Source organism: Pollicipes pollicipes, unplaced genomic scaffold (assembly GCF_011947565.3).
Source record: "Pollicipes pollicipes isolate AB1234 unplaced genomic scaffold, Ppol_2.1 Scaffold_4219;HRSCAF=4965_pilon_pilon_pilon, whole genome shotgun sequence".
NCBI lineage: Eukaryota > Metazoa > Arthropoda > Thecostraca > Pollicipedomorpha > Pollicipedidae > Pollicipes > Pollicipes pollicipes.
The window spans coordinates 23,268,349-23,279,533 of NW_023596448.1; the positions used below are offsets into that span (position 1 = coordinate 23,268,349).

Genomic DNA, 11,185 nt, shown 5'->3' on the forward strand with positions numbered 1-11,185 from the left:
TTTCCCTTACGACGCCTCAAACTTGGAAATCCCAGGGGAAGTCAACTTTCCCCAGCCGGGCGCGGTTGTCTGAGACCCCCGGCCGGACGCAGCTGAACGCGTGCGCTGTGAAGACGAATATGCAGCAACGGTATCTGACACTTATGGCCTAGTTTTTGTTCAGAGCGCTAAGGCAGAATACAGCACATAAAAATAACCCTATTTCAGTTGCTCGGTATTTCAAATGGCTGATACACTGTTTCCGAAATGTGTATGTTCTGCTCGTTCCTGGAAAACACATGCAACTTGTCCAGCAGAGCGTGGCACTTTTTCATCTTTCCCACACCCGCAAGTAGGTATTTCATTATACGTGAATTAATCTGAATTAATCTGAATTGTTGCTATCATTTTATATGTCCCGTAGCTTTTTGTTGACAGCAAGCTAAGCAAATGTAATTAGAAACTTAAGTGTGATAACGTACTATATCATGTTAACATAACAAGCGGTATTTCATTTCACAGGTATACCCATCTTGCATAAGCTTGTGCGTGTGGCATGACATTCCGCCTGTGTTTTTTGATCGGACAAAGCCATTTTTGACCGCGGGGCGCAACGTATACTGATTCACGCGCAAAAAGTTGTTCGGACAAAAATGGGACTGGAGTTTTTAGGAGCGGCTCTGGATTGCCATTGTTCTTGCAGAGGTTTTAGTCACTTAGAGCAGCGTTTGGTGATGGATGACATTTTTGGTGCGTTGATGCACTTCCAAAGGTTTTGCTGTTGATAACGACGATGATCATAGACGGTGGCTCCTTACTACGGATAAACTAAATAAACTATTTAACTGTCTCCCCACTGTTTTCTTCTCCAATCCCATCAACCAAGCATGGCGGGAAAAATTATTTTAACTTTACTTCCACGATTCGCCACATAAAAACGTTCTGTACGCAGCATACCACGCTTGGGCCGTAATAATTATTATGACCTCCGCTGCTGCAAAACTTCTATCCGCGACATCCGGCCTCGGGCAGGGGGTCAACGTCCTCCGTCCCAAAAATTCGTTTTAGCAGCCACGTGTAGCATTATGTAATATCAAGCGAGTTGGGACAAGATGTGACAAAATGCAACAGTGTAAAAAATGTAACAACGCTGGGAATAGTCGTTGAATAGCAATTATTGTTGTTTATTAAACTCACTGGTTGTTTATAGCAGTGAACAACAAATTGGAAAAAGATGACGTCAGTGACGGTATATTGCAACGATACCCTAAGAGTGCCGCCTTCGCTCACCGATGTCGCACCAGCATTGACAGCCAATGTTTTTGTGTCAGTCATCCCGGGAGGAGGTCGCTTGGACCGGCTGAGAGTGGGACGCTGTGTGGCACGACGTTGGTTTTTCCTGGCGGCCGCCCAGCCCGGACCGGCGTGATGTTCGCCCCGGGCGACGGAGCGTCCGGGCTGACGAACACGTGCTCTCGCGCCGTCGAGTCTGGGCGGCCCGCCCGGCCGCCAGCGGCACGGCTGTGTGTGCGTCGATCGCGGAATTAGCGAGGGATTCGCGGGAGCAACGGTTTCGTGGTGGAAAGCAGCATTTGTTGTAGCGTGATGCAGTCCCGAAAATTGTGATGTTGATAACGACCGTGATCGGAGATCGAGCCACTTATTACGGATAAACAAAAACTCTAAGTTTAGCTGTGTCTTGATCGTTTTCTTTTCGGTTGTCATAGCCCAAGGAGGTTGGAAGAATGGCTTCAAATTTATGTCCATAGTTAGCCACAGAATAGAAAAATGTTGAGAAGAACGATGCTGTTATCAATATATGAGCGTATAATGACGCATCACAAAGTATGAAATGCGTGTGAGCACAGACGACTACATTTTCATCTTATGATTTTTTTGTTTAAGCTGTCTCCCTGCTAACTATGAGCATAGCTTCAAAGCTTTGGGTTTTCTCAAATGAGTCCGCTTTTATCGAGCCAACCAATGTTTCTTTGATATTCTTGTTTAAAGAGTACTTTTTGGTTCAATGAACCGATCTTTCTCTGAACTGAAGCCTGCCACCTGCACTGTTTCGGCTGGCAGTAAATGTTACATTTAGCAATCTTTACCTTGAGTGAACACTGTTTTCCGAAAATACTTTTATGAGTTATTTGCACCTCGGATTTTCTTCTTATGACATAGGCGGTACTTAAGTCATTATTAAAACACGATTATATGACACCACGAAGAAGTGCATTTCACTAACTCTACGGACATTGTCCGCAACTGCTCGTCTCTGCGACAGTGAACGGTGAGCTTGGCTGAAACTAGCAGGGTAGTGATACACCACTCAAGCTGTGTACGCCACGTCCTGGTATGACGTCACTGGTGACCGGTTAACGACACGATTATGCATTATGTAGCCGGGCGTTCCACTGAAGAGGTAGGCAACCACCCGTGAAAGTCAATCACAGGAATTCCCGGTCTGGGAACTGCCTGCAAGACTACCCGGAACTCGCGCCATACAGGTATGAATGCATGAAGCTGGCCAGCACGGTGAGCGAAGCAGGATGTTTGTGCGAGACCACCACGACAGATTTTCGCGGATTCGGCCAATGAAGCTGGTCGGGCCCGTCCTGACTCAACGTTTGCCAGACAGACGCTCTTCACACCTTGGTGACCCCCCTCTCCCCTCCCCCACACACATGCCTCCGAGATAGCAGGTATCGAATATGGGCTTTTTAATTCATCTGACGGTCAAATATTGCAGTTGGCATATAATGTTAGAACGATTGAATTATTTAGCATAAACAATGAATGTTAAGGATTATAACTAATGTTTACTCCCACGATAAAAGCAGAGCAGAGCCGAATGTGAGCTGGAACAGGGCCAATATGGTATCGGATAGCTTGCACAGCGTCGCGCAGATTATTTTTGAGCATCAGTGCAATCTTTCTTCCTTGGATATGATCAGTTCATCGGGATGATATCAGTCGATTTAAGCTCATTCTTTCTTTCGTTTGTGTGGTGACAATAGGGAAAGTGCATTGCAAGCTGGTAGTGCTGTGTTATAAGGCGAAAATTGTGCAATACACTTGACTTACTGACTCCAACACCGACAGTAGCCCATGAAATAACTGTGACCTATGACGTGCCAAACCACACCACGCACATCAAATTTTGACTGGTACCAACTCTGAGACTAAGGTGGCGCTTTCGATGTGTTAAACAACGTCAAACATGAGTATAACATGTGTCAAAAATGAGCCCTCAAAATTAGACATTGCACAGAATATTTCACAGAACATGTTCCCCTGCTGAAATCAAAGCACTAAAGTGTCTGCATGATTTGCTTAGTGACTTTTTGCTTACTCTAGAAAGGGCATCGGAGAAACCCCCCCCCCCCCCCCGACACACACAGGATCAGTGAAAGACCTCTTAAGTTGGGTGAGGGGGCCGACTGATTGTAATTTTTTTCAGTCAACGTCCATAGTACCAATGTCTCAGAAAGTTGGGACGCGGCCGCACCTGGGACCCTAGTTATTCCCCCACGAGATCTTGACGCGAATCATGACCTTGAATTGCCCTCTGTCTGTCCTTGAGTTCCTTAGCCGTCATCTGGCTCGGAACACGACTGCCGCAAGCGTCAAGAATGGGCAGGGGCCGGCTTAGGACAGCCACACAATGCGGCTTGGCTCGACTCGCCCGCAGGCGATCGGCGTCTGCTGCTACAGACGAACGTGGCGCTTTGTTGCACATTTCGTCGAGCATGCTCATAGTCACGTTTGCCTTTTGTTCGATCATGAGCTTGTGCATTGACAAAGTGCCGGGTTTCGGTGGTGAGCTCGCGTGCGGTCTGTTGCCTGGCAACGTTTTCGATCATCACTATCCTTGCGCTGCATCACTATCACTATCACTGTAACTGCGCGTCTACGCTGCATCGCTATTGCTATCATGATAACTGTGCGTCTGTTCGCGTGCAAATCTGCACATGTTACGCTCAAAACAGCTCCCTTTTTGAACCGTATACGGGTGGTTGAAACTGCGAACCGCTCTCCGCAGCGGAGAAGCCTGTGGCCGCTGGCTTTCTGTGATCATTGCCTGAACGTGCGGGAGATAACAGACGCCACTAATGATCATCGAGATTATCTGCCGACGCATGTACATACCTGCTGCGGCCAATAGCATCACAGTTACCGACAGTGGTACTGGTAAGACTTTCTTGACCCAATCCACCCGCTTCCCGTGGGTCTGTTACTGTGTCCACCAGATACCACTCCTAATCAGCTGCCTCTATCCGTTACCCAACGGTTTGCATTTTCTAGGCACTTACATCGAAGAATAGGTTCAGAGTGTTTGCTGAAGCTTATTGTTTTGCGTAGTTAGTTATAAAAATGATGTGAATGCAAACAAGCAAATAGCCTTAATGTGTTCCAGGATGGGGCCAAATGCTAAATTTCTTTGCACAAATGGCACCGAAATACACTGTCCCAACTGTTCTGGCCTGCGTAGCACCTCGCTCGGCTACGTTCCCGAATGGATCTAATCACAACCAAAAAAAGAAGTCCAAGCAGTAAAAGTGCACTGCATTTCTTGACGAACCAGCAAGTAAGTGAACAATGAGCCAAGCTTTGCATTAGTGTTGCTACGGCTAAGAAATGCTTGGCGTTTCTATCTACGTATCATCGGAGATGTACTAAGAAGCTGGGCTGCAGTGTATTATGTTGTGTGTTTCCTTTTCACCCGTTGGTGACGAAGTGCTCAAAGTTGCAGACATTTCATCAGACATGTGCAGACGTGCTATCAGATGTGGATGACAGACAAAGGTGCAGACGTGCTGTCTACTTTGCATTTGATAAACGCCTCCCAGATCACCGTAATAAACCCGGTAATTTTACCAAAATATGTACCCAACCCATCCCGTTACGCGTTTGATGTGGGTACCCATGGGTGTACCCTGGTCGTGAAAGCCTCTAGTCGCAGCTATACGGCATAATCCTTGACCTGTTGGTGAATGACCCGGGAAGTGCTACGTTTTGCCCCGGAATCGGCCTCATGTCCCGGGAACGCGAGTCGTCTGTACGCACATGTAGTTCACATATTGAGACGCGTCACCATGCGTTCATTGTTTGATAAAAACTTCGCCGTTATCAACATTGTCATGCTCTGTGAAGAACTATGGAAATTAATTTAGAGACATTCTTCCCGCCATACTTGGCCTAAGACAGCCGAGAAGAAGACAGTGAGGACACAGTTCAAGAGTGACAGAGTATTTGGTCTAGCCGCAGTAAGTAGCTACCATCTATGACCATGGTTGTTACCAACATCAAAACCTTCGGCAATGCATCACTCTACCGCAAATGCTTCTTTACACCACGAAGCTCGCTGCTTCCGCAAATCCCTCGCTAATTCCCCGATCGTCACACGGACAGGGGAAATTAGTCGTCATACATTGCACACTTGAAGTGCATTCAGTGTGATTCAAGGAACCAACACAAATGTTGTTTTTTTCCACCACGAAACCCATTGCTTCCGCGAATCCCTCGCTAATTCCGCGATCGACGCACAGACAGCCACACCATCAACGCATCCTTTTTCTCTCTCATTTCCACCCCCTCACTGTAGGTAAGCACCACCTAGAAATATACTATTGATACAACAAACCCTTAAAGACATACGCGCACGTTGCATCATCTGTTCAACATGAAGCAGCGAAACCCAGTGGCGGTGTAGCGGCTTGTGTACCATGTTGTGGTGTACGGAGGTTCTTTGAGCAGTGTCCACGAGGATTTCATAGTGTTCAGGGCTGGTCTTTTGCTTTGTATTTCTGGAAAACTTCACGAACACACCTTACGAGCGCTTCAAAAACTTACACCTGACCGACATCATTCACTCCAACACACTCCACATCAAAATGCAAGGAAATGACAGAATTGGAACTGCAAGGAAATCACAGAACTCACAGCCACATCAATTAGAAACAAAAGACCAGCCTTGCACATCATGACATCCTCCCGAACACTGATCAACAAACCTGCGTACACTATCACATTATACAAACAACGTTACACTACCACATAACAACGTTACACTACCACATTATACAAACAACGTTACACTACCACATTATACAAACAACGTTACACTACCACATAACAACGTTACACTACCACATTCTACAAACAACGTTACACTACCACATAACAACGTTACACTACCACATTCTACAAACAACGTTACACTACCACATTATACAAACAACGTTACACTACCACATTATACAAACAACGTTACACCACCACATTGTACATACAGCGTTACACTACCACATTACACAAACAGCGTTACACCACCACATTATACAAACAACGTTACACCACCACTAAACATCGCTGCTTCACGATGAACGGATCTTATCGCGTGTGTGTGTCTGTTTTCACGCAGCTGTTTTATTAACGGTGTATTTGCACGTGGTGTCTGCATTCTGTGAGGAGGTGGAAAGGGGAGGGGAGAACAGCGAATCGATGGGATGACTGAAACTGACCCGATAATGTGCAATATTTCGTCATTATTTGATCTATCTATTCTACGCTACGTATAGGAGTTGTTGCATTAGTGCCCAATGGGCATTTGTATGTCTGGAAACAGACGTTAACACGCGATCGAGTGGGCATCAACTTACTCCTGTCCCTCCAAGGTTTTTCAGGAATAATTTCCTAAAGGCTCTGCGTAGTGACTTTAAACTTTTGCACAGCTCCAGGCAATGGGATAACAGATCTTTGGCAAGACCTAGGGTAGATATGAAGGTCAGACCGAGGTCTTAGCCAGCCTGCTTTTTTACTCGAGAGCTCTCAGGGGTAGTTATGGGTGCCCATTTCGAATTTACCAATAACAGGAACTGCAACTGACATATTTCATGAACTTTTTAAGAGGTCAAAGTATCTCACTTATTGAATGATCTAGTAAACTAAACCATCCTAAAACTACACTAACACGAGGTTACTGGCCATAAATGAACACCAGTGTTCATGTCCTTAGAGCAATTATCTCGGTGCAAGACGGTTGCATGATCAGGTTTTGGGGGACCTTTGACACCAGTCTAGAATTTAGCCGTGTTCGACCTTGTTTGTTGTAAATATTATTATCTAAAAACCTCAATTTATCACACAAGTGAGTTCGCATACAGGGAAATCCACCCTGTGCATTGGATGGTTGCAGCTCCTCTTGTTTTTTCAGATCTCACGGGGCAAGGCGCCACCCTCCACCCGAGAGAAGGGTATTGCACCAGCCATCAATGAATGTGTCAGCCAATGCATTGACCGTGGGACCGATTCTATTTTAAAGAAGACATTTTTTTCTGGGACTTCCTTCTAGTTTTGAAGAAGCTTCAACACAAAATATGTCAGATAGCTAAACCCTTTTCCTTTATGATGTCAAAGGTTATTTACTAAGCTTCACTGTTCAGAATGTCTGTGCAGGAACGCCCGTCATATGTTCCAGCCTGAGGCACTGTAAATCTCGCAGTGATAAGGGGGGAGAGATAACACACTCCATCCTTAAAAGTTTTTTTTAGTATGGATCTCGTGCATGGAAGGCTCAAGACCAGTTACGTCCAGTAATAGTACTGGCTGGTGCCACTGCAGCACCGTGAGGACATATTCAAGGTATATATTTTTTTAGTCCAATCCTCGTCACCGACTTGCAGCAGCACAACGCTTCTTTCCTGCGGTCGTCGCGACGCAGCCGTCGTCATGACAACCGCTGTGGCACCTTTACTAGTGCGAATTTGTGATTCGCCCAGTGGACGGCAAGGGCCTGTTACCAAGAAGCGCAATGGTTGAATTTTGAACTAGCGCATCAATATGGACTATGATACTCCCGTTCCGCGAAGCCAAAGTGCGCCTCTAAAAGAGCCACTCTGGTAAAGGCCATAGGGGAGACGATGTCATCTTCTAACGCGTAGTGTTAAACAGGGCGTTTAATGAGATTTCTACCGCAGGAGCGACCACTCAGGCTAAAAATTTTGAGCTATTCAGATGGATTTCGAGGCAAATGACATTAATGATCAAATCGCATGCGTTTAAGCTAATAACAAGTGAAAAGTACAAAACGGTGGCATGCTCCCTTTAAGACAGACATATTTGCAGTTACCTACCTATTCTACTCGACACAAGTGGGTAGAACAATGCAGCTCCCCATGAATTGTAAATTTGGCAGAATGGCCAAAACCTCGACCTCCCACAAGTTTTGTCACGAGAATATGCTCACCAGCTTCCCCATAAACCCGCTACTACATTATTAAGAAAGTGGCCTCTCGAAATCACAATCACTGTCTTGAGTGTAGCACATATCAACGGAAAACCAAGCACAGGCAAACGCCGCATTGTGATTGGTCGGCTCTGCGTACTTGACCAAGCAGTCGTGATTTCGCTGTGCCACGTTAGGCCGTTGCGGATGAATGTGAAGAGGAGAGCGGTGGGAAGGCCGGGCCGCCGGCTATACCGTCAGCACAGCGTATAAAACACAGGCATGCTTGCAATCGACGTCCAGTCATCCGCCCCACTCGGCAGCACCAGGTAAGTGTCTAGAGTAGCGCCGCTGCCGGCCTGGGATGGCTTTGCCACCGTCAGTTGCTGGCTTCCTAAGCTTCCGCATTTTTCCATGCGACAAAAGCAAAACTGACTAGTGGCATAAAGTTGATCTGCAAAGCGGATCAAACACTATGGTAGACTCATGAATCAAGCCAAAATGTTGGAACAAGTCAGAACTACCTGTTTTCGAACGTTCTGCTCCTGTTATGTCCCCGTTGCGTGATCCAGAGCTATCCGCTTCTAGGTCTGCATTGCTTCGCTTCGCTTCGTTTTCACGCTTTGCTCGGCGTCCGCAATAGGACTACGACATTTTGACAACACAGCACCGCCATTGAGTTAGAATCGGCGGTATTTTAGGTTTGTTTTGAATCAGTTGACGCCAACGACTATAGGCTATGCTTGATCTTGTTGGTGCGAACTCAGCTGGCCACCCGTCCCGGCAGCCGACATCTGGCCTGTTCTGCCCCTCAGGTCACCATGAAGCGGTTCGTCATCTTGCTGAGCGTTGTCTGCGCCGTCAGCTGCGGCAGAAGCTACGGCAACAGGCGCAACACCGGCGGCGGCGGCAAGGTGTCCCGCGGCGGCGGAGCAGGCTTCGGCTTCGGCTTCGGCGGTGGCAGTGGTGGTGGTGGTGGCGGTGGCGGCGGCGGCGGTGGCGGCGGTGGCGGTGGCGGTGGCGGCGGTGGCGGCCACCTCTCAGGAGGAAACTTCGGAGGTGGACATCTGGGAGGAGGAAGCCTTGGCGGAGGCGGAGGCCTTGGTGGAGGCGGAGGCCTTGGTGGAGGCGCAGGCTTCGGCGGAGCTCAAAGCACTGGCTTCGTGGGCGGAGGCGGTCACCGCGGCGGAGGCTTGGGTGCCGGCGGTCACCGCGGAGGAGGCTCTGGTGCTGGGGGTCACCGCGGCGGAGGCTCTGGTGCTGGGGGTCACCGCGGCGGAGGCTCTGGTGCCGGCGGTCACCGCGGCGGAGGTGGCTCCCTCGGGGGCGCGGGTGGACTCGGAGGAGGTCTGCTCGGCGGGGCAGGAGGATTCGGCGGCGGCGCTTCGCTGGGTGGAACGGGAGCCGTCAGTAATCAGTTCGGAGGCTTCGGAGGTCACGGCTCGGCCACGGGATCCGCCGCCGGCAACGTCGTTTCGGGTCAGACGGCAGGCCCGGCTGGCATAACTTCAATCACCAGCGTCGGCTCCAGCGCTGAGGTGGGTCTTTGGTACGGAATGTCGCTGGCAGGGGCCGTAAGCCGCCTTGAGAGACACTTACATTGTATTCGAACTTGACAGTATTAATGTGAAGAAGCTTTCAAAGCGGCGATGTTTCACCAGGCATGTAGAACAAAAGCCGTTGCCTGTAGTTGATAGGCTGCACAGCCCATGAATAATGTGACGTCATGGCTCTGAGCCGCCTGCGTAATCCTGTTTCACCGCCCAGTGTGTAACGCTCGCGTTCTTTGTTGGCAGGGGTCGGCCTCGGGCGGCGGCAGCAGCTTCAACAAGGCACACGCCAATAATGCCCAGCTCAGTGGCCTCCTGGGGCAGCTCTCGACCTCCAACACTGGAGCCGTCTCGCATCAGAGCGGTGGGGCAGGCAAATATCGGAAGTAAACAGGTGGCAATCACAACCAGCACCAGACAAGCGCTCGATACTGCCAACCAGCAGCCGATCAAGAGCAAGACGCGGCCAGCGGAGTGCAGAGCTTATCAGGAGCGAGCTTTGAATACCAATCCACCCATGGAAACGACGCGCTTCTGCGCGCGTTCAAACCTTTACTTCATGTGATGCCAACTCGCATCAGCTCGTTGAGCAATACACGATGAATAAGACCAGTGGCGCTTTGCCGATGACGACGATGACGATGATGATGATGATGACGGACTGACCACCTGACAGTCCGTGCTGATTGGCCCCCTGACAGCGGACGGTTGGCTGCGATCACAGCCAAAACAATGGGCGGCCGTGCTACACTGCATTCCTATCTCATTTGATACAGCAGTTTTCATATGATGCAGTAAGGTTTATGTCCGTTTATGAATGACTTCGACTATTCGATAAGTTTGGCGTAGTTGGCAGGGTCAAAACGAGTCATTTTGGCCTGCTTGTTCGGCACCTACGAACTGGAAAGCAAGGTCAATGCTAATAACAGGACAAGAGAAATGTCAACGAAGATGCATCTGGCTGGGAATAACCAAGACGCTTTTGTTGTATTTGTTGATGACATGCCTGATATTCATAGACCCGACAGGTCTATACGAATATGCATTATTTGTTGTTTGACCACACCTCGAAAATGAGTCAAAAAGGGATGTGATGTGTTCGGTCAGATAACGTAACGTTGCGATTGGGCGATGGCTATGAACAGTATGACATGACGTGGAAGGCTTGCAGCCGATTTGTCGTGCGGAATACACGCCGCCACGTGTTGCCCGCGATCCCTGTGTTCATGCGTGCAGAACTGGCCGCGTCCGCAATGGTGCCACATCTCACCACCTTGCCACATCGGCCAGATATGGCCGGTGATCCCTGTGGTCAGGCGTGCAGACCTATCCCTGTGGGGAGGGGTGCCACATCTCTCCTCCGATCTATAAACGGTGGGTCATGTGTCCCTGGGTCGACACTGTGTTGCTTTCTCTCTCTCTCTCCTCT

The 11,185-nt window shown here is 48.8% G+C and overlaps 1 long non-coding RNA gene across 1 annotated transcript; it reads left to right on the forward strand.

Moving 5' to 3' along the window:
* Positions 1-9,471: 9,471 nt before the first annotated feature.
* Positions 9,472-10,368, forward strand: LOC119095610 (uncharacterized). The gene is made up of 2 exons (XR_005093925.1): positions 9,472-9,744; positions 10,003-10,368. It is a non-coding gene; the product is annotated as an uncharacterized LOC119095610 (long non-coding RNA).
* Positions 10,369-11,185: the final 817 nt, after the last annotated feature.